Consider the following 24,161-nt stretch of genomic DNA (forward strand, 5'->3'; position numbering starts at 1 on the left):
CTCTTCATGTTCAATTTGACAACTGATAGGCCTTTTGATTCGTCCAAAGAAATTATATTACATGTGGGTGACTGGTCATTCTCTGAGGGAGAGAGAACGCAAAGATGAGGAAGGACGGAGGTAAACTTTGTTAGCTTGCTACTACTATAACACATTTTGTTAGCCGATGATGATGTTATTGAACTCACACTAAGCCAGATTCGAGTAATTTACATTTTCAAATAGATTGGAGTAACTTACACTTTCAAATACCTCTTTGTTGACTGTTGCTGGGTGCTATCGTCCTCCATCAGCACCGGCCTGTACCCTACCTATGGGACTCCCAATCACGGCCAGTTGTGATACAGCCTGGAATCAAACCAGGGTCTGTAGTGGCGCAATTTCAATCTTTGATACATAAGACTGAATCCAGGTGGTGGGTCACATTTTACAGTAGATGTGGGGTTATTTTCTGCATCTTTCTTCCAATGCAAAAAAACACCACAGGGGTGTGTGGCCGTGTTCAAGGAGCAAGACACTAATCAGGACAGTTATATGAAATCCCGCTACACCCTCCAACAAACCATCAAACAGGCAAAGCGTCAGTACAGTACTAAGGTCGAATCCTACTACACCGGCTCTGACGCTCGTCGGATGTGGTAGGGCTTGCAAACTATCACAGATTACAACAAGAAACCCAGCCACTAGCTGCCCAGTTATGCAACCCTACCAAACGATCTAAATGCCTTCTATGCTCACTTTGTTGCAAGCAACACTGAACCATGCATGAGAGCACCACTGTGTGATGACACTCTCCATAGCTGTGAGTAAGACCTTTAAACAGGTTAACATTCACAGACAGATTACCAGGAAGTGTACTCAGAGCATGCACAGACCTGCTGGGAGGCATCGTCACGGTCGTTTTCATCCTCTCCTTGTCCCAGTCTGTAATCCCCACGTCTCAAGCTGACCACCATCATTCCTGTTCCCAATAACTATTAGGTTATCTGCCACAATGACTACCACCCTGTACCCCTAACTTCTGTAATCTTGAAGTGCTTTGAATAGCTAGTCATGGCACACATAACCTCCATCGTCCCAGACCCACTCCAATTTGCATACCGCCCCAACAATTGCACTCCATACTGCACTGGGACTGAACACCTCCCTCTGCAACTGGATCCTGGACTTCCTGACGGGCTGACCCCAGGTGGTTAGAGTAGACAACAACACCTCCGCCATGCTGACTCTCAACACGGGGGCCCCCCAGGGGTGTGTGTTTAGCCCCATGCTGTATTCCCTGTTTACCCAAAACTGTGTGGTCACGCACAACTCCAACTCCAGCATCAAATTTGCTGAAGACATGGCGGGGGTAGGCCTGATCACCAACGCCGATGTGACAGCCTACAGGGAGGAGGTCAGAGAAGTGACAGTGTGGTGCTGGACGACAGGAAACAGGGAGGGGTTCACATTCCCATCCACATTGACGGGGCTGCAGTGGAGAACCTTTCGGTTTGAAGGCAAGTTCCTCAGTGTCCACATCACTGACAAATTAACATGGTCCTCTCAAACCAGAACAGTTGTGAAGAAGGCATGGCAATGGCTCTTCTCCCTCAGGAGGCTGAAACGATTTTGCATGACCCCTCAGGTTCTTTTACAGCTGCACCATTGAGAGCATCCTGACTCGTTGTATCACCTGCTGGTATGGCAACTGCACCCAGGGCATCACTGTGAGCAAACTCCCAGCCATCCAAGACGTACAGTACATGCCAGGCGGTGTCTGAGTAAGGCCAGAAAATTGCCAAAGACTCCAGCCACCCTAGACATGGACTGTTCTCCATGCTCCCATCCGGCAGGCAGTACCGGTGCATCAAAGCTCAGACAAACAGACTCCTAAACAGTTTCTATCCCATGGCCATAAGACTGTTGAAGGGCTAACAACTACTACTCTCCCTCTCCCACAGATTATCCACACTGACTCTATACCCATCCATAGTTCTCTACCCACTCAGTCACAACCTACGCTGCTGTAAAATTATCATTGATTAGAGTTTATTATCCATTACACTGCTGTCTATTGATTATTGATTGCCATTGGTATTTATGTATGTATTTATCCTTCTACTGGTCACTATTACATTAGTATATTTATAAATGTTCACACTTTATTTAGATAGTCCGGATTTTCCATCTGTAGGTGCTCTACAGATGGTCATACTATCAACAAACAACAGTATCTGTTAATAAGCAACTGCTTGCTAAGGTTACAGTTAAGGTTAGGTTTAGAATAAGGGTAAGGGTTAAGGTAAGGGTAAGGTTATGGCTAGGGGTATGTCTAGGGTTAGGATAAGGGATACGGTTTGGATTAGAGCTGGGTTTGGTAGATAGCTAGTGGAAATGTTACTGATCTACAGATGTCCTACCCAAATAAAGTTTTAACTATATATGCTTGCTACCTGTCACTTTTCAGCCCTGTTTACATATACAATGAGCGTACAAAACATTAAGAGCACCTGCTCTTTCCATGACATAGACTGACCAGGTGAATATGACTATCAATTGCATAACAGATTCACAACATGGAACAACAGACAGTCCCCCTGTAACGGTTGTCGTCGGATTGAGACCAAAACGCAGCGGGTATATGTGTACTCATCTTCTTTTATTAGGGAAAGAAGGAAAAAAACCAAAATAAACACCTACACCAAATGAAACACAACGACGAATAAACAGTCCTGTAAGGCCATAAGCTATACACGGAACAATCTCCCACAAACACTAAACCAAACACATACCCATATATAGGACTCTCAATCAGAGGCAACGAGAAAACACCTGCCTCCAATTGAGAGTCCAACCCCAAAAAACTAGACATAGAAATACAAAAGACTAGAGACCACATAGAAATACAAACATAGAACATTACCCAAAAACCCAGAAATAATAAATCAAACACCCTACTAAATAAACCACCACCCCGAACCACATAAAACAAATACCCTCTGCCACGTCCTGACCAAACAACAATAACAAATAACCCTTATACTGGTCAGGACGTGACAACCCCCCCCAAAAAAAAATTATAATCTCAAGGAAGTTTGTTCTGAAATGTCTGTCCTATATCTGAGAGATATAAGAAACATCAGAAAACTATTTTTATTTATATTTTACATTCATTTCATGTCATGGTACTGGGTAAAGTTCATGATGCCGTTGACCTTGACATATGGGTTTGTTTTGCTTCCACTGGTCCTGGTGCTCTTGTTAAGATCAACGACGTCATGAACTCTACCAAGTACCAGGACATTTTAGCCAGGTTATTAGCCATGTGCACAGGATACAACAGGTGTAAAACAGTACAGTGAAATTCTTACCTTGAGAGCTCAACCTGGTTGACTTTGCCAGGAGGCTGACACTTGGCCGCAAGTGAATCTTCCAGCAAGACAGTAAGACCAAGCACACACCAAACTCCGTAAAGAAATGGTTCATTCACCACAAAATCCACATTTTGCAATGTTCATCTCACTGCCAATAGTTTTGACCCCTGTCTTTTTTAGATTTGTTGTATTACTTATTAAACTAAATATCTTTCTATGAGCAATTGTATTTGATCTTACAATGTAGCTCAGCATTTATATTATTTATTTACACAGTCTTTTTTGCTCATCTTTATCAATAATTATGTACCTGGCATACGGTAATTGCATGATCTACCTCAATAGAACTACATGAGTGATAACCATTGTAATAACCTTTAAGTAGAATGATACAATACATACAGTACTTTATATAGGATAGGCTAATATAAAATCAGTCTAAACTGATGTTGTTTATTTTGATGTACTTTATATATGGATGCAAGGATTACTTATGCATTAGAAAACACAAACAGCCAAATGTCAGGGAACAGGCGAGTTTAGTCCAAGAATCATTATTAAATTATTTCTCTTTGAAATTAATTCAGTTGGATTTACAGTGCTTCTTTGGTGAAAACCCACTTCAACGAAAAAGCTTACTGACACAGCCAAACACGTGATCGACACATTTTCATATCCTTTCGGTTTGAAGGCAGTTTCTGGAATATTCCTCTGAGTTTTCCCATGCATGACCAATCTCAGGCTCTATTACACCTCTTCCTGCATGACATCAATGGGGAGCATGACCGCACCTCCCCCACACACAACCCCTGCATGATGGGGAGGCAAACCTAAACCTCATTAGGCATCAAATGGAAGAAACAGGGAGGGACTTTCTAATAAGAAACAGTTATTTTTGTTTTTTGTTGCAAAATGTTTTTGTTGTTGTATGCCCTAATGAACATGACCCAGGTATTTCAAAAACCATGTTCAACAGTTTGGTGAACTGTCTTAATAAATTAGTACTGCAGTGTATTAAATAGCTAACTTAGTGGTATGGAGTTATTGTGAAATATTAAAAACATTGTTTTCAATTGTTTACATTATATTAGCTCGCTTACTCATTTATCCTGATTCATTTACCCACTGGTAGGCCTAACATTTACAGAATACCTTTTTGCAAGACCTTTTTTTTGTAGATTTGCATGAACCTTTCTTACATTTTGTAGGACCATCGTCCAAGTAACTTTTTTGTTCTTGCACAAAAAGAGCCTGGGACAAACAGTCTTTCCAACAGTTACTGCTGTACTGTAACTAGCTTCTGGTGTATCACATCTCCCTCTCTCATTGCCAATTGTAGCCGCACAGCCTCCCAACTCTGGTGGTTCACTGACTCACCAATCGGACTGAACAATGCCAGCCATTGAAATCTCAATGGTTGTCTTTAATTGACAGCTGGAAATCATTAATGCCAAGCCCGGTAGCCATAGTGACTCTACAATAACTTTGTCATCCATATTCATGACAGAAAATATATTTTAAGCCTGGCGCAATGAAACTAAGATGGAAACATCAGACTTTGTTTGGCGCAGCCCGCGCACAGTGACTAAACAGTGTTAGTAGTCTTGAAAAACATGTTGCAGCATGTTTTGGAGCTGAGTCACCGCACTGTGGTCTTTTCCACCCCTAGTTCCTGAGTGCTATTTACCTTAGGAGTTATAATTTCCATGATTTGGATAAATGGGGCGGCTGCAGTACATCTGGGAACCATTTTGAAAATCAGACTTATAGTTCTACTCTCTCTTCTTCACTATGTCATGTTAGGGTACTGTAGGGGAGACCGGGGTTGGTTGTCACACTTTTTACTCTCGTGTGTATTTCTTACAAGACTATTTTCAATATTAGGAAAAATACCAAGGTCTGTGGTTAAAATGGGGACCCTTTTTATCCTCATATCTTATTCAAAAATGTTGTTATTAGCCATCAAACACACTGTGCACTTGTGACAATCAGCCCCATTGCAAGTTTGGATGTCACACCTTATGGGGTTGGTTGTCACAATGGTTGCTAGTAACCTATTCCTTTTGTAACAGGACATGAAGCAATACAGCAAACAGACCCACATGAAGATACTACAGTTTACTATAGAATACTACAGTACTCACTATAGAATTCTGTAGTAAACTGTAGTATACAGTAGAATACTATACTACACACTGTGGTATCACTTGATCATTTCTAGTACCTACTATAGAATGTTGTGGTATACTGTAGAATACTATAGTAAATACAACAGTATTATCCAGAAAAAAACACTAGTAAATATTACTGTAATGCCAACAAAAAACAACACTTTTTTTTAACTATAGTAAATACTACAGTATTAAATTAACATATACCCTGCCCATTCCACTCCCCCAAATTGTAATTTGTTCCACCCATAAGTGAGAAACCTACATACCAAGTATAGACTATATTGTGTCCCCTACAGGTTATAGAAAAGAGCAGAGGCTCTGAGCTAGCCGTTCAGACCCTAGTCCTATCTACAGTTGAAGTCAGAAGTTTAAATACACCTTAGCCAAATACATTCAAACTCAGTTATTCACAATTCCTGACATTTAATCCTTGTAAAAATTCCCTGTCTTAGGTCAGTTACGATCACCACTTTATTTGAAGAATGTGAAATGTCAGAATAATAGTAGAGAGAATGATTTATTTTAGCTTTTATTTCTTTCATCACATTCCCAGTGGGTCAGCAGTTTGCATACACTCAATTACTATTTGGTAGCATTGCCTTTAAATTGTTTAATTTGGGTCAAATGTTTTTGGTAGGCTTCCACAAGCTTCCCACAATACGTTGGGTGAATTTTGGCCCATTCCTCCTGACAGAGCTGGTGTAACTGAGTCAGGATTATAGGCCTCCTTGCTTGCATACACTTTTTCAGGTATGCCCACAGATTTTCTATAGATTTGATGTCAGGGCTTTGTGATGGCCACTCCAATACCTTGACTGTTGTCGTCCTTAAGCCATTTTGCCACAACTTTGGAAGTATGCTTGGGGTCATTGTCCATTTGGAAGACCCATTTGCGACCAAGTTTTAACTTTCTGATTAATGTCTTGAGATGTTGCTTCAATATATCCACATCATTTTCCTTCCTCATGAAGCCATCTATTTTGTGAAGTGCACCAGTCCCTCCTCCAGCAAAGCACCCCCACAACATGACGCTGCCACCCCTGTGCTTCACAGTGGGATGGTGTTCTTCGGCTTGCAAGCCTCCCCCCTTTTCCTCCAAACATAATGATGGTCATTATGGCCAAACAGTTCTATTTTTGTTTCATCAGACCAGAGGACATTTCTCAAAAAAATACGATCTTTGTCCTGTGCAGTTGCAACCCATAGTCTGGCTTTTCTATGGCGGTTTTGGAGCAGTGGCTTCTTCCTTGCTGAGCGCCCTTTCAGGTTATGTCGATATAGGACTCGTTTTACAGTGGATATAGATACTTTTGTACCTGTTTCCTCCAGCATCTTCACAAGGTTCTTTGCTGTTGTTCTGGGATTGATTTGCACTTTTTGCACCAAAGTACATTCATCTCTAGGAGACAGAATGCGTCTCCTTCCTGAGCGGTATGACGGCTGCGTGGTCCCATGGTGTTTATACTTGCTTACTATTGTTTGTACAGATGAACGTGGCACCTTCAGGCATTTGGAAATTGCTCCCAAGGATGAACCAGACTTGTGGAGGTCTACAATTGTTTTTTGGAGGTCTTGGTTGATTTCTTTTGATTTTCCCATGATGTTAACCTCTATGGGCTAGGTGGGACGCTAGCGTGCCACCCGTGGTGCACTCCATCAACAGCAGGTGCATTTCAAGAGCGGCAAATTTGAATCCAAATAAATGTCAAAATTCAAATTTTTCAAAAATACAACTATTTTACACCATTTGAAAGATAAACATCTCCTTAATCTAACCACGTTTTACGATTTCAAAAAGGTTTTACGGCGAAAGCATAAATTTAGAGTATGTTAGGACAGTACATTTACAAGAGTTGTGTGTAATGTTTGTCAAGTCAAAGACAGGGTCACCAAAACCATAAAACCAGCTAAAATGATGCACTAACCTTTTACAATCTCCATCAGATGACACTCCTAGGACATTATGTTAGACAATGCATGCATTTTTAGTTCTATCAAGTTCATATTTATATCCAAAAACAGCGTTTTACTATGGCATTGATGTTGAGGAAATCGTTTCCCTCCAATAACCGGCAGTCAAGTCAGCGTCACAAATTAAATAATTAAAATTAGAAAACATTGGTCAAATATTATATTGTCATTTAAAGAATTATAGATTTACATCTCTTGAACGCAATCAACTTGCCAGATTTAAAAATAACCTTACTGGGAAATCACACTTTGCAATAATCTGAGCACTGCGCCCAGAAAAATACGCGTTGCGATACAGACTAGACGTCATGTTGGGGAGATCTAAAATACTATGTAAATAATCCATTACCTTTGATTCTCTTCATCAGATGTCACTTCCAGGTATCACAGGTCCATAACGAATGTAGTTTTGTTCAAAAAAGCTCATCATTTATGTCCAAAAATCTCCGTCTTGTTCGCACATGATCTAAGCCAGCCGGACTTCTCGTCATGAACGAGGGGAAAAAATATATTTCCGTTCGTTCAAACATGTCAAACGTTGTATAGCATAAATCATTAGGGCCTTTTTTAACCAGAACATGAATAATATTCAAGGTGGACGAATGCATACTCTTTTATAACGTATTGGAACGAGGGTACCCAACATGAACTCGCGCGCCAGGTGTCTAATGGGACATCATCGTTCCATGGCTCTTGTTCGGTCAGATCTCCCTCCAGAAGACTCAAAACACTTTGTAAAGGCTGGTGACATCTAGTGGAAGCAATAGGAAGTGCCAAAATATTCCTAAACCCCTGTGTTTTTCAATGGGATAGGTTTAAAGTCAATACAACACATCAGGTATCCACTTCCTGTCAGAAAATGTCTCAGGGTTTTGCCTGCCAAATGAGTTCTGTTATACTCACAGACACCATTCAAACAGTTTTAGAAACTTTAGAGTGTTTTCTATCCATATATAATAAGTATATGCATATTCTAGTTACTGGGTAGGATTAGTAACCAGATTAAATCGGGTACATTTCTTTTATCCAGACGTGCAAATGCTGCCCCCTAGCCCTAACAGGTTAAGCAAAGAGGCACTGAGTTTGAAGGTAGGCCTTGAAATACATCCACAGGTACACCTCCAATTGACTCAAATTATGTCAATTAGCCTATCAGAAGTTTATAAAGCCATGACATGATTTTCTGGAATTTTCCAAGCTGTTTAAAGGCACAGTCAACTTAGTGTATGTAAACTTCTGACCTACTGGAATTGTGATACAGTGAATCATAAGTGAAATAATCTGTCTGTAAACAATTGTTGGAAAAATTACTTGTGTCATGCACAGAGTAGATGTCCTAACCGACTGTAAACCTCTGACCTTATGGTGTTGAACGCTGAGCTGTAATCGATGAACAGCATTCTCACATAGGTGTTCCTTTTGTCCAGGTGAGAAAGGGCAGTGTGGAGTGGGATTGAGATTGCGTCATCTGTGGATCTGTTGGGGCGGTATGCGAATTGGAGTGGGTCTAGGGTGTCTGGGAGGATGCTTTGATGTGAGCTATGACCAGCCTTTCAAAGCACTTCATGGCTACCGACGTGAGTGCCACGGGGCGGTAATCATTTAGTCAGGTTACCTTCGCTTTCTTGGGCACAGGGACTATGGTGGTCTGCTTGAAACATGTAGGTATTACAGGGAGAGGTTGAAAATGTCAGTGAAAACACTTGCCAGTTGGTCCGTGCAAGCTTTGAGTACACGTCCTGGTAATCCGTCTGGCCCAGCGGCTTTGTGAATGTTGATCTGTTTAAAGGTTTTGTTCACATCGGCTACCGAAAGCGTTATCACACAGTCATCCAGAACAGCTGGTGCTCTCGTGCATGCTTCAGTGTTGCTTGCCTCGAAGCGAGCATAAAAGGCATTTAGCTCATCTGGTAAGCTCGCGTCACTGGGCAGCTCGCGTCTGGGTTTCCCTTTGTACTCCGTAATAGTTTTCAAGCCCTGCCACATCCGATGAGCATCAGAGCCAGTGTAGTACGAGTCAATCTTAATCCTGTATTGACGCTTTGCTTGTTTGATGGTTCGTCTGAGGGCATAGCAGGATTTCTTATAAGCGTCCGGATTAGTCTCCCGCTCCTTGAAAGCGGCAGCTCTAGCCTTTAGCTTGATGCGGATGTTGCCTGTAATCCATGGCTTCTGGTTGGGATATGTACGTACAGTCACTGTGGGGACGACGTCATCGATGCACTTATTGATGAAGCCGATGACTGAGGTGGTGTATTCCTCCATGCCATTGGATGAATCCCGGAACATATTCCAGTCTGTGCTAGCAAAACAGTCCTGTAGTGTAGCATCCGCATCATCTGACCACTTCTGTGTTGAGCGAGTCACTGGTACTTCTTGCTTTAGTTTTTGCTTGTAAGCAGGAATCAGGAGGATAGAATTGTGGTCAGATTTGCCAAATGAGGCGGGGGAGAGCTTTGAATGCATCTCTGTGTGTGGAGTAAAGGTGGTCTAGTAAAAATTTGGAAAAACTGATTTAAGTTTGCCTGCATTAAAGTCCCCGGTCACTAGGAGCGCTGCTTCTGGGCGAGCATTTTCTTCTTTGCTTATGGCCTTATAGAGTTGGTTGAGAGTGGTCTTATTGCAAGCTTTGCTTTGTGGTGGTAAATAGACAGCTATGAATAATACAGATGAGAACTCTCTTGGTAGATAGTGTGGTTGACAGCTTATCATAAGGTACTCTACCTCAGGCGAGCAATACCTCGAGACTTCTTTAATATTAGACATCGTGCACCAGCTGTTATTGACAAAAAGACACACACCCCCACCCCTCGTCTTCTATATTGTCAGTTTCTTCGTTCAGACACGTCTCAGTGAAACATAAAATGTTACAGTTTTTAATGTCCCGTTGGTAGGATAATCTTAATAGTAGGTCATCAATTTTATTTTCTAACGATTGCACATTAGCAAGGAGAATGGAAAGCATTGGGAGTTTACTTGCTCGCCTCCAGCTTCTCAGAAGGATCCCCAATCTGCGTCCCCTTTTCCGGCTTCTTTTCTCCATGCAAAAGGTGTGGATCTGGGCCTGTTCCAGTGAAAGCAGGATATCCTTCTCGTCAGACTCGTTCAAGGAAAATGTTTCTTCCAGTCCTTGGTGAGTAATCACTTTTCGGATGTCCAGAAGTTATTTTCGATCATAAGAGACGGTAGCAGCAACATTATGTACACAATAAGTACAAAAAAATAAGTTACACAAAACACAAAAAAATAACAAAATTGCACAATTGGGTGGGAGAATGTAAAATGTTCTTCGGCGCTATCTTCAAATACTACAGTAATGCCCGCAAAAACATGACAGTAAATAGTACAGTATAGTACAGTCAGCAAAAACACTACAGTAAATCTTACTGTCGTGGAAATTCTTACACAGGGACACTCCAAGTCAATCTTAAATGAATCATTGTTTATTGTCATCGTGCTGGAGAGGTTCCAACCAACTCAATGCACCATAGTACACATGTCAATCAGGAGCTCTGCCTGGGCAGACCCAGCGGTTGTCTTATCTACGGCTATACACAGATAAGTTATATTTGCATGAATTTGCATAACTAATTAATCATTGCCGTTTTGTTTCATCCATGTGACAGACCAATACTGGATCATAACATGTGACAGACCAATACCTCATGAGGCTTCTTTGTCTCTTAGCTGAGACCTTGAAACTGAGATATCTATCGTTCATTCTCAAAACAAAACAAGGATGTAGTGATCACAATGTAATAGCCATATCTAGGAAAACCAAAGTTCCAAAGGCTGGGCCTAATATAATGTATAAGAGGTCATAAAATATGTTTTGTAGTGAGTCATATGTTGATGATGTAAAGAATAGTTGCTGGTCTGTGGTGTGTAATGAAGAGCAACCAGACGCTGCACTTGACGCATTTATGAAACTACTTATTCCAGTTACTAATAAGCATGCACCCATTAAGAAAATGACTGTAAAAACTGTTAAATCCCCTTTGATTGATGAGGAATTGAACAATTGTATGGTTGAGAGGGATGAGGCAAAGGTATGGCAATTAAGTCTGGTAGCCCAACTGATTGGCAAACATACTGCAAATTAAGAAATCATGTGACTAAACTAAATAAAAATAAACTACACTATGAAAAAAATACAAATTATATAAAGAACGATGGTAAAAAGCTTTGGGGCACCTTAAATGAAGTTTTGGGAAAAAAAGCCAACTCAGTTCCTTCATTCATTGAATCAGATGGCTCATTCATCACAAAGCCCACTGATTTTGCAAACTACTTGAATTACTTTTTCATTGGCAAAATAAGCAAACTTAGGGATGATATGCCAGCAACAAACGATGACACTACACATCCAAGAATATCGGACCAAATTATGAAAGACAAGAATTGTACTTTTGAATTCCGTAAAGTCAGTGTGGAAGTGGTGAAAAAATGATTGTTTTCTATCAACAATGACAAGCCACCGGGGTCTGACAATCTGATGGAAAATTACTGAGGATAATAGCAGACGATATTGCCATCCTATTTGTCACATCTTCAGTTAAGCCTACAAGAGAGCATGTGCCCTCAGGCCTGGAGGGAAGCTAAATTCATTCCGCTACCCAAGAATAGTAAAGCCCACTTTACTGGCTCAAATAGCCGACCAATCAGTCTGTTACCAACACTTAGTAAACTCTGGAAAAAATTGTGTTTGACCAGACACAATGCTATTTCACAGAAAACAAATTGACAACAGAATTTCAGCATGCTTGTAGGGAAGGACACTCAACAAGCACAGCCCTTACACAAATGACTGAGGATTGGCTGAGAGAAATTGATCATAAAATGATTGTGGGGGCTGTCTTGTTAGACTTCAGTGCAGCTTTTGACATTATCAATCATAGTCTGCTGCTGGAAAAACATATGTGGCTTTACACCCCCTGCTATAACGTGGATAAAGAGTTACTTGTCTAACAGAACACATGGAAGCCTCTCAAATATAATCCAGTAAGAATCAGGAATTCCCCAGGGTAGGTGTTTAGGCCCCTTGCTTTTTAAAATTTTGACTAACGACATGCCACTGAGTTAAGTCAGAGTGTCTATGTATGCGGATGACTCAACGCTATACACGTCAGCTACTACAGTGACTGAAAGGACTGCAACACTCAATAAAGAGCTGCAGTTAGTTTCAGAGTGGGTGGCAAGGAATAAGTTAGCCCTAAATATTTCTAAAACTAAAAACATTGTATTTTGAACAAAACACTCACTAAACCCTAAACCTCAACTAAATCTTGTAATAAATAATGTGGAAATTGAGCAAGTTGAGATGACTAAACTGCTTGGAGTAAACCCTAGTTAGTAAACTGTCATGGTCAAAACATATTGATGCAGTAGCAGCTAAGATGGGGAGAAGTCTGTCTATAATAAAGCGATGCTCAGCCTTCTTAACAACACTATCAACAAGGCAGGTCCAACAGGCCCTAGTTTTGTCGCACCTTGACTACTTTTCAGTCGTGTGGTCAGGTGCCACAAAAAAGGACTAAGGAAAATTGCAATTGGCTCAGAACAGGGCAGCACGGCTGGCCCTTGGATGTACACAGAGAGCTAATATTACTAATATGCATGTCAATCTCTCCTGGCTGAAAGTGGAGGAGAGATTGACTTCATCACTACTTTTATTTATGAGAGATATTGACATGTTGAATGCACAGAGCTATCTGTCTAAACTACTGGCATACAGCTCGGACCCCCATGCATACCCCACAAGACATGCCACAAGAGGATTTTCTTTATTTTCACTATTTTCTACATTGTATAATAATAGTGAAGACATCAAAACTATAAAATAACACATATGGAATCACATAGTAACCAAAAAAATTCTTAAACAAATCAACATATATATTATTATTGAGATTCTTCAAAATAGCCACCCGTTGCCTTGATGACAGCTTTGCACACTCTTGGCATTCTCTCAACCAGCTTCACCTGGAATGCTTTTCTTGAAGGAGTTCCCACATATGCTGAGCACTTGTTGGCTGCTTTTCCTTCACTCTGCGGTCCAACTCATCACAAACCATCTCAATTGGGTTGAGGTCGGGTGATTGTGGAGGCCAGGTCATCTAATGCAGCACGCCATCACTCTTCTTCTTGGTCAAATAGCCCTTACACAGCCTGGAGGTGTGGTTTTGGGTCATTGTCCGGTTGAAAAACATGCGATAGCGTATCGACTTTGTGGCAACAGTTTGAAGAAGGCCCTTTCCTGTTTCAGCATGACAATGCCCCCATGCACAAAGCAAGGTCCATACAGAAATGGTTTGTCGATCAGTGTGGAAGAACTTGACGGGCCTGCACAGAGCCCTGACTTCAACCCCATCAAACACATTTGGGATGAATTGGAACGCCGACTACGAACCAGGCCTAATCGCCCAACATCAGTGCCCAACCTCACTTATACCCTTGTGGCTGAATGGAAGCAAACTCACGCAGCAATATTCCAACATCTAGTGGAAAGCCTTCCCAGAAGAGTGGAGGCTGTTAAAGCAGCAAAGGGTGGACATATTCCATATTATTTCCAGTGATTTTGTAATGAGATGTTTTGACGAGCAGGTGTCCATATACTTTTGGTCTGTAGTGTAGGCAGGAAAACATTCAGACAAAACTTCAATTGGACCAGAAACTCCTTTATTGACTTCCGGCCTGTAAGTTTCAATATTGAATAAGCATAGGAAAATGAGATGATAGCATTTGTAAACCTTGAATGAAAGGAACATAATTCCAAAATCTGTTACACACTGCACACTCCAAGACATAAAAGGCTGTGTGTGACACAAGAATTGACATGATGCCGTGCATTATCATGTTGAAACATGAGGTAATGGTGGCAGATGAATGGCACGACAATGGGCCTCAGGATCTCATCATGGCATCTTTGTACATTCAAATGCTATGGATAAAATGCAATTGTGTAAGTTGTCCTTAGCTTATGTCTGCCCATACCATAACCCCACTTCCACCATGAGGCACTAATACACACTGTTTGCCATCTGCCTGGTACAGTTGAAACCCGGATTAATCCGTGTGAAGAGCACACTTCTCCAGCGTGCCAGTGGCCATAGAAGGTGAGTATTTGCCCACTGAAGACGGTTACGACGCCAAACTGCAGTCAGGTCAAGACCCTGGTGATGACTATGAGCACGCAGGTGAGCTTCCCTGAGATGGTTTCTGACAGTTTGTGCAGAAGTTCTTCAGTTGTGCAAACCCACAGTTTCATCAGCTGTCCGGGTGGCTGGTCTCAGACGATCCCACAGGTAAAGAAGCCGGATGTGGAGATCCTGGGCTTGCGTGGTTATATGTGTTCTGCGGTTGTGAGGCCGGTTGGACGTACTGCCAAATTCTCTGGCATCTGCTCTGGATGACATTCCTGCAGTCTGCATTTCAATTGCACACTCCCTCAAAACTTGAGACATCTGTGGCATTGTGGTGTATGACAAAACTGCACATTTTAGAATGGCATTTTATTGTCCTTAGCACAAGCATGTGCAGGGAAAGGTGACAGAGCTCAAGCGGTGTTTGTCAGTCAGACCATGAGGCATCCTGAAAATCGGTATTGTCATAAAATCGTCTGTAGCATCTGTTGGTCAATTTCTTCAACAAATTATCAGGTCTATATAATTATCAAACATACATTAGCAATGGAAAGGAAACACAGACTCTTTGTTTAAGTATTGAAATACTCATTTAGTAATACAATTGTAGGCAGAACTTGGTACAGAGTACAGTACATAATAGCTCTCCCCTGGTTCTGCAAAACGTCTAAGACATCCTGTAACTCATATAGCCTCTCCCAGTCCTCCTTGCGTGAGTTGCCCTGGCAACAACATTTGAATAAATCTAACCTCCCCCTGACAACATCAACCATCTTTTCAGCAATGAAAAGCTCAGAAGTGGGTTTGACCGAAATTTGACCTTTCAGCACAAGTATAGTCATAACAAGGTGAACAAGTCCAAGCATCTTCTGACAGGTGTCTGTTTTCATCAGGCCTGCGGTAGCCTTGTGTTCTCAGGAAACCAGTCGTATTTCTCGGAACTTCAAACTCTCCTTCCTGGTCAAATAGCCCTTACACAGCCTGGAGGTGTGTTGGGTCATAGTCCCACTAAGCCCAAACCAGATGGGATGGCGTATCACTGCAGAATGCTGTGTTAGCAATTCTGGTTAAGTAGGCCTTCAATTCAAAAATAAATCACAGACAGTGTCACCAGCAAAGCACCCCCACACCATAACACCTCCTCCATGCTTTACTGTGGGAAATACACATGCGGAGATCATCCGTTCACCCACAACGCGTCTCATAAAGACACAGCGGTTGTAACCCAAAATCAAAAATTTGGAAGCAAGTCTCGTCTTCTTATTGGTGTACTTTAGTAGTGGTTTCTTTGCAGCAATTCGACCATGAAGGCCTGATTCACGCAGTCTCCTCTGAACAGTTGATGTTGAGATGTGTCCATTACTTGACTTCTGTGAAGAATTTATTTGGGCTGCAATTTCTGAGCCTGGTAACTCTAATGAAATTATCCTCTGGAGCAGAGGTAACTCTGGGTCTTCCTTTCCTGTGGCAGTCCTCATGAGAGCCAGTTTCATCATAGCGCTTGATGGTTTTTGCGATTGGACTTGAAGAAACTTTCAAAGTTCTTGAAATGTTCCATATTGACTGAACTTCATGTCTTAACGGTCGGTGTCCCTTCCACGGGACGGTTGAGCTTACGTAGGCTAATGCGATTAGCATGAGGTTGTAAGTAACAAGAATGTTTCCCAGGACATAGACATATCTGATAATGGCAGAAAGCTTAAATTCTTGTTAATCTAACTGCACTGTCCAATTTACAGTAGCTATTACAGTGAAATAATAGCATTCTATTGTTTGAGGAGAGTGTTCAATTTTGAACATAAAGTTATTAATAAACAAATTAGGCACATTTGGGCAGTCTTGATACAACATTTTGAACAGAAATGCAATGGTTCATTGGATCAGTCTACAACTTTGCACATACACTGATGTCATCTATTGGCCAAAATCGAAATTGCACCTGGGCTGGAATAATACATTATTGCATTTCTCTTGCATTTCAGAGATGATGGTACAAAAAAAATACAAAAGAATAGTTTTTTTTCTTCTTTGTATTATCTTTTACCAGATCTATTGTATTATATTCTACTACGTTCCTTTCACATTTCCATAAACTTCAAAGTGTTTCCTTTCAAATGGTACCAAGAATATACATATCCTTACTTCAGGGCCTGAGCTACAGTCACTTAGATTTGGGTATGTCACTTTAGGCGAATATTGAAAAAAAGGGGGTAATCCTAGTAATGATGGACCGTCGTTTCTCTTTGCTTATTTGAGCTGTTCTTACCATAATATGGACTTGGTCTTTTACCAAATAGGGCTATCTTCTCTATACCACCCCTACCTTGTCACAACACAACTGATTGGCTCAAATGCATTAACCTGTTATGGCTAGGGGGCAGTATTTTCACGTCCGGATAAAAAAACGTACCCGATTTAATCTGATTATTACTCCTGCCCAGAATATGCATATAATTATTAGCTTTGGATAGAAAACACTCCAAAGTTTCTAAAACTGTTTGAATGGTGTCTGTGAGTATAACAGAACTCATTTGGCAGGCCAAAACCTGAGAAGATTCCATGCAGGAAGTGCCCTGTCTGACAATTTCTTGCCATTCTTGATTATCTCTTTCCAATACAGGGGATCTCTGCTGTTACGTGACACTTCCTACGGCTCCCATGGGCTCTCAGAAGGCGGCAAAAAGCTGAATCGTGGCTTTGCAGGCTCTGGCTGAAAAAAAGTAGCGCGTTTGGATAGTGGCTGGTCACAGTACTGTGAGACTCAGGCTCGTGCACGAGGGGATCCCATGCTTTTATTTTCTCTCTCTTTGTATGTATACACGCTTTCCCGGTCGGAATATTATCGCTTTTTTACGAGAAAAAATGGCATAAAAATTGATTTTAAACAGTGGTTGACATGCTTCCAAGTACGGTAATGGAATATTTAGAAATCTTTTGTCACGAAATGCGCCGTGCTCGTGACCCTTATTTACACTTCGGATAGTGTCTTGAACGCACGAACAAAACGCCGCTATTTGGATATAACAATGGATTATTTTGAACCAAACCAACATTTGTTATTGAAGTAGCAGTCCTGGGGGTGCATTCTGACGAAGAACACCAAAGATAATCAAACTTTTCTAATAGTAAATCGGAGTTTGGTCAGGGCTAAACTTGGTGGGTGTCTAAATAGCTAGCCGTGATGGCTGGGCTATCTACTCAGAATATTGCAAAATGTGCTTTCACCGAAAAGCTATTTTAAAATCGGACACCTCGATTGCACAAAGGAGTTCTGTATCTATAATTCTTAAAATAATTGTTATGTTTTTTGTGAACGTTTATCGTGAGTAATTTAGTAAATCCACCGGAGGTTTGCGGGGGGTATGCTAGTTCTGAACATCACATGCTAATGTAAAAAGCTGGTTTTTGATATAAATATGAACTTGATTGAACAAAACATGCATGTATTGTAGAACATAATGTCCTAGGTGTGTCATCTGATGAAGATCATCAAAGGTTAGTGCTGCATTTAGCTGTGGTTTTGTTTTTTGTGACATTATATGCTAGCTTGAAAAATGGGTGTCTGATTATTTCTGGCTGGGTACTCTGCTGACATAATCTAATGTTTTGCTTTCGCTGTAAAGCCTTTTTGAAATCGGACAGTGTGGTTAGAGAAAGGAGAGTCTTGTCTTTAAAATGCTGTAAAATAGTCATATGTTTGAAAAATTGAAGTTTTTGTATTTTTGAGGAATTTGTAATTCGCGGCACGCCTATCATTGGATATTGGAGCAGGTGTTCCGCTAGCGGAACGTCTAGATTTAAGAGGTTTCAAGAAGGAAAGAAATTCCACAAATTAACTTTTAAGAAGGCACACCTGTTAATTGAGAGAAGGCCAAGAGTGTGCAAAGCTGTCATCAAGGCAAAGGGAGCTATTTGAAGAAATGCAAATATAAAATATATTTTTGATATATAAATATATTTGTTTAACACTTTTTGGGTTACTACATGATTCCATATGTGTTATTTATAGTTTTGATGTCTTCACTATTATTCTACAATGTAGAAAATAGTAAAAAATAAAGAAAGACCCTTGAATGAGTAGGTGTTCTAAAACTTTTGAACTGTAGGGTATATATGGAGACTGTTTAGTGTCAAAAATATATATCATGTTTCCTGATCTTTCTTATATCGCTCTCAGATCTGTTGTTCCATGTAGTGAATCTGTTTTCAATGCATTTGTATAGGCTAAAACCAGTAAGGACAAAAATATATACTTGAAGGTGTTAAACCAATTCCATATAGCTTCGTTGAACATATAGCTTCGTAGAGCAAATTACAGACTCCTCTACGAATATGCGTATTTGCCCAAAACCACAGGAGGCTGTTGAGGGGAGATTGACTCATAATAAGGACCAGAACGAAGCAAATGGAATGGCATGAAACACCTGGAATCCATGTGTTTGGTGAAATTAATACCATTCTTGGCTCTGTCAGATCCTCACATGGTCTCTCTATCATTGCTACGCAGACGACACGCAATTAATCTTCTCATTTCCCCCTTCTGATAACCAGGTGGCGAATCGCATCTCTGCATGTCTGGCAGACATATCAGTGTGGATGACGGATCACCACCTCAAGCTGAACCTCGGCAAGACGGAGCTGCTCTTCCTCCCGGGGAAGGACTGCCCTTTCCATGATCTCGCCATCACGGTGGACAACTCCATTGTGTCCTCCTCCCAGAGTGCTAAGAGCCTCGGCGTGACCCTGGACAACACCCTGTCGTTCTCTGCTAAGATCAAGGCGGTGACCCGATCCTGTAGGTTCATGCTATACAACATTCGCAGAGTATGACCCTGCCTTACGCAGGAAGCGGCGCAGGTCCTAATCCAGGCACTTGTCATCTCCCGTCTGGATTACTGCAACTCCCTGTTGGTGGGGCTCCCTGCCTGTGCCATTAAACCCCTACAACTCATCCAGAACGCCGCAGCCCGTCTGGTGTTCAACCTTCCCAAGTTCTCTCACGTCACCCCGCACCTCCGCACACTCCACTGGCTTCCAGTTGAAGCTCGCATCTGCTACAAGACCATGGTGCTTGCCTACGGAGCTGTGAGGGGAACGGCACCTCCGTACCTTCAGGCTCTGATCAGGCCCTACACCCAAACAAGGGCACTGCGTTCATCCACCTCTGGCCTGCTGGCCCCCCTTCCTCTGCGGAATCACAGTTCCCGCTCAGCCCAGTCAAAACTGTTCGCTGCTCTGGCACCCCCTGGTGGAACAAGCTCCCTCACGACGCCAGGACAGCGGAGTCAATCACCACCTTCCTTAGACACCTGAAACCCCACCTCTTTAAGGAATACCTGGGATAGGATATAGTAATCCCTCAAACCCCCCCCAAAAAAATATATAGATGTATTATTGTAAAGTGGTTGTTCCACTGGATATCATAAGGTGAATGCACCAATTTGTAAATCGCTCTGGATAAGAGCGTCTGCTAAATGACGTAAATGTAAAAAATGTAAATTCTACAAATTCCGCTCCCGTCATTACCACGAGTCCGTTCTCCCCAATTAAGGTGCCACCAACCTCCTGTGTCCAAACTCAGTTTTCCTGAGTCTGCACAGAACTGCCAGGACCTCAGAACAATGGAGAAACTCAAGTTTTTTAATCTTGTATCTCCCGACACATTCACAAAAATAGTCATGACCTCAACACTTTTCAGCTGCCTAATGAACCCTATTCCAACTTAACTACTTACTTTAACTACTGAAAGATATACTTCCTGTGCTTGGTCTTCCTATATTGAACATAGTAAACAGCTCCCTGTACTACAGATGTGTACCAAACTCACAAAAAGTGGCAGTAATAAAGCCTTTCCTGAAAAAGCCAAACCTTGACCTAACCCCCCCACCTAAATAAAAAATATTGGCCTATTTCGAATCTCCAATTCCTCTAAGAAAATGTAGAACAAGCTGTTGCTCAGCAACTCACTGACTTCCTGAAGTGAAATAATGTATACTGCTCAAAAAAATAAAGGGAACACTTAAACAACACATCCTAGATCTGAATGAAAGAAATAATCTTATTAAATACTTTTTTCTTCACATAGCTGAATGTGCTGACAACAAAATCACACAAAAATAATCAATGGAAATCCAATTTATCAACCCATGGAGGTCTGGATTTGGAGTCACACTCAAAATTAAAGTGGAAAACCACACTACAGGCTGATCCAACTTTGATGTAATGTCCTTAAAACAAGTCAAAATGAGGCTCAGTAGTGTGTGTGGCCTCCACGTGCCTGTATGACCTCCCTACAACACCTGGGCATGCTCCTGATGAGGTGGCGGATGGTCTCCTGAGGGATCTCCTCTCAGACCTGGACTAAAGCATCCGCCAACTCCTGGACAGTCTGTGGTGCAACGTGGCGTTGGTGGATGGAGCGAGACATGATGTCCCAGATGTGCTCAATTGGATTCAGGTCTGGGGAACAGGCGGGCCAGTCCATAGCAGCAATGCCTTCCTCTTGCAGGAACTGCTGACACACTCCAGCCACATGAGGTCTAGCATTGTCTTGCATTAGGAGGAACCCAGGGCCAACCGCACCAGCATATTTTCTCACAAGGGGTCTGAGGATCTCATCTCGGTACCTAATGGCAGTCAGGCTACCTCTGGCGAGCACATGGAAGGCTGTGCGGCCCCCCAAAGAAATGCCACCCCACACCATGACTGACCCACTGCCAAACCAGTCATGCTGGAAGATGTTGCAGGCAGCAGAACATTCTCCACGGCGTCTCCAGACTCTGTCACGTCCGTCACATGCTCAGTGTGAACCTGCTTTCATCTGTGAAGAGCACAGGGCGCCAGTGGCGAATTTGCCAATCTTGGTGTTCTCTGGCAAGTGCCAAACGTCCTGCACGGTGTTGGGCTGTAAGCACAGCCCCCACCTGTGGACATCGGGCCCTCATACCACCCTCATGGAGTCTGTTTCTGACCGTTTCAGCAGACACATGCACATGTGTGGCCTGCTGGAAGTCATTTTGCAGGGCTCTGGCAGTGCTTCTCCTGCTCCTCCTTGCAAGAAGGCGGAGGTAGCGGTCCTGCTGCTGGGTTGTTGCCCTCCTACGGCCTCCTCCACGTCTCCTGATGTACTGGCCTGTCTCCTGGTAGTGCCTCCATGCTCTGGACACTACGCTGACAGACACAGCAAACCTTCTTGCCACAGCTCGCATTGATGTGCCATCCTGGATGAGCTGCACTACCTGAGCCACTTGTGTGGGATGTAGACTCCGTCTCATGCTACCATTAGAGTGAAAGCACCGCCAGCATTCAAAAGTGACCAAAACATCAGCCAGGAAGCATAGGAACTGAGACGTGGTCTGTGGTTCCCCACCTGCAGAACCACTCCTTTATTGGGGGATGTCTTGCTAATTGCCTATAATTTCCACCTGTTGTCTATTCCATTTGCACAACAGCATGTGAAATGTATTGTCAATCAGTGTTGCTTCCTAAGTGGACAGTTTGATTTCACAGAAGTGTGATTGACTTGGAGTTACAATGTGTTGTTTAAGTGTTCCCTTTATTTTTTTGAGCAGTGTATATGAAATGCTCCAGTCTGGTATTAGACCCATTAAAATATTGAGACCACAATCGTAAAGGTGGTAAATTACCTTTTAATTGCGTCAGATCAAGACTCTGCGTCTGTCCTCGTGCTCCTAGACCTTAGTGCCATTTCTTACACCATCGATCACCCCATTCTTTTGGAGAGATTGGAAACCTTAATTATGACCGACTGCCTCGATTTGGTCTTATGTAACAACATTTTAAATTGTGTTTTTTACACTGGATAAAAGTAGAGACCTAGAGCTAGACAATGGTATATCAATCACTGCAGTTGAGGAACAATGGGAAAGTAATTCTGCTTTGAAAGTTGTTAAACTTTTAACAACACTTTTTTCAAAAATGGCCCTTGAATATTTTGTTACACCTACTGGAGAGCTCTTCTTTGTCTACATCCATTCAGCAACGTGCACACCCTCTTAAGCCTTAGCCCCACTCATCTCTTTAAGGATTCACATGTGAGGACATGTGGTAAACACACGCTATATCAAATGAAATCTAAGTTTATTAGTCACATGCACAGGATACAGAAGGTGTAAACGGTACTGTGAAATGGTTACTTGCATAGCAGCAATATCAAAAACAGAAAGTGTCCAGATAAAAATATTTTTAAAATATTTTTTAATAATTAGATGACCTTTACCCAACACACTTGTCTAAATTGATGGGTCATGTGAAGGAAACGCTGTAACTATTCTCCAGCCACATCTAGCTAAGTGGATGGGTCACTGTTGTCTAAACATGTACACATGTTCATGAAATACAATAGATGGCCGTAATCACCCCCAGACACACCTGGCTAATTGATGGGTCATGTAATAATCCGACTGAAGTGGAGTCTTTTGTTTAGACATGTAGCTAGCTAGTTAGCTAGTTAGCTAAACAATGAACCGGCATAATCCTATCTCATACTACTACCAATACAAACATTGTCATAGCTGTAGTATGAATCTGCAGGTATCTAAACTAGGTTCAGTATTAGCTAGCTAACATTAGGCTATAACTAGCAATGCAAATGGTTTCTGATTAGAATAATATTACTGAAAAATTTGCTAGACTTTTACCCATAAACATAAATGAATGCTTCACGGCAGACTGGAACCATTTAACTCTGATTTGTTGGTGGCTACATCTTCTTTGGTCAGCGTTGTGTCATGTCACTCTGGTTCACACTGACCGTGGCGTGTGCAGAAAGTAGCCTGTCACTTTTTCCACTGATCTGTCAATAGCACCTGCTAAATTCAGGGCATCAATGTTGTTGAGAAAAGTAGCAAAACTTTTGTAGTTCTCGATGGCTAATGTTATATCTTTAAAAAGCAGCACGGTAGAAAGTACTTTCAACACATACTGACCAGCTCATGTTATAGACAGAAACATGCTACATGGCAGACCAATTCAAACTCATCTCCTGGCATGTCCAGTCCATGCATTATCTCAGCCAATCATGGATGGTTCCTGTCTTTTTTCCATGGCTAAACCAACTAGGCTCGTAAATTAGCAATTTTCTTCGTATTTATGGATGGAATACAAGTTTGTTATTATGTCACATGAAAGTTCATATGTTTCAGAAGGTATTTTCTGCTTACGTTCAAATGCCACTCATGTGAAGTAGTGATGTGCAACATACGCCCAGTTTCCTGAAATGAGTCACATATAGTGTCTTGCAAAAAAACAAACATTTTCATACACATCTAAAATCTATGAATTAAAAATCTGAGAACAGTAATATTTTACACACACATGAAGTTACCCATAAGCAATAATGTGAAAAATGTATGGATATAGCGTTTTGGAAATAAACTTCATATGTCCTGCCATGTATGAGTGTTCTGTTGTCAATTTAATTGTCCCATTTAATTTGGAAATATGTAAGTTAATGTACAGTTTATAAAGATTTGTTTAATAAAAACATACATTTATGT

This window comes from Salmo salar, chromosome ssa25 (genome assembly GCF_905237065.1).
Source record: "Salmo salar chromosome ssa25, Ssal_v3.1, whole genome shotgun sequence".
Lineage (NCBI taxonomy): Eukaryota > Metazoa > Chordata > Actinopteri > Salmoniformes > Salmonidae > Salmo > Salmo salar.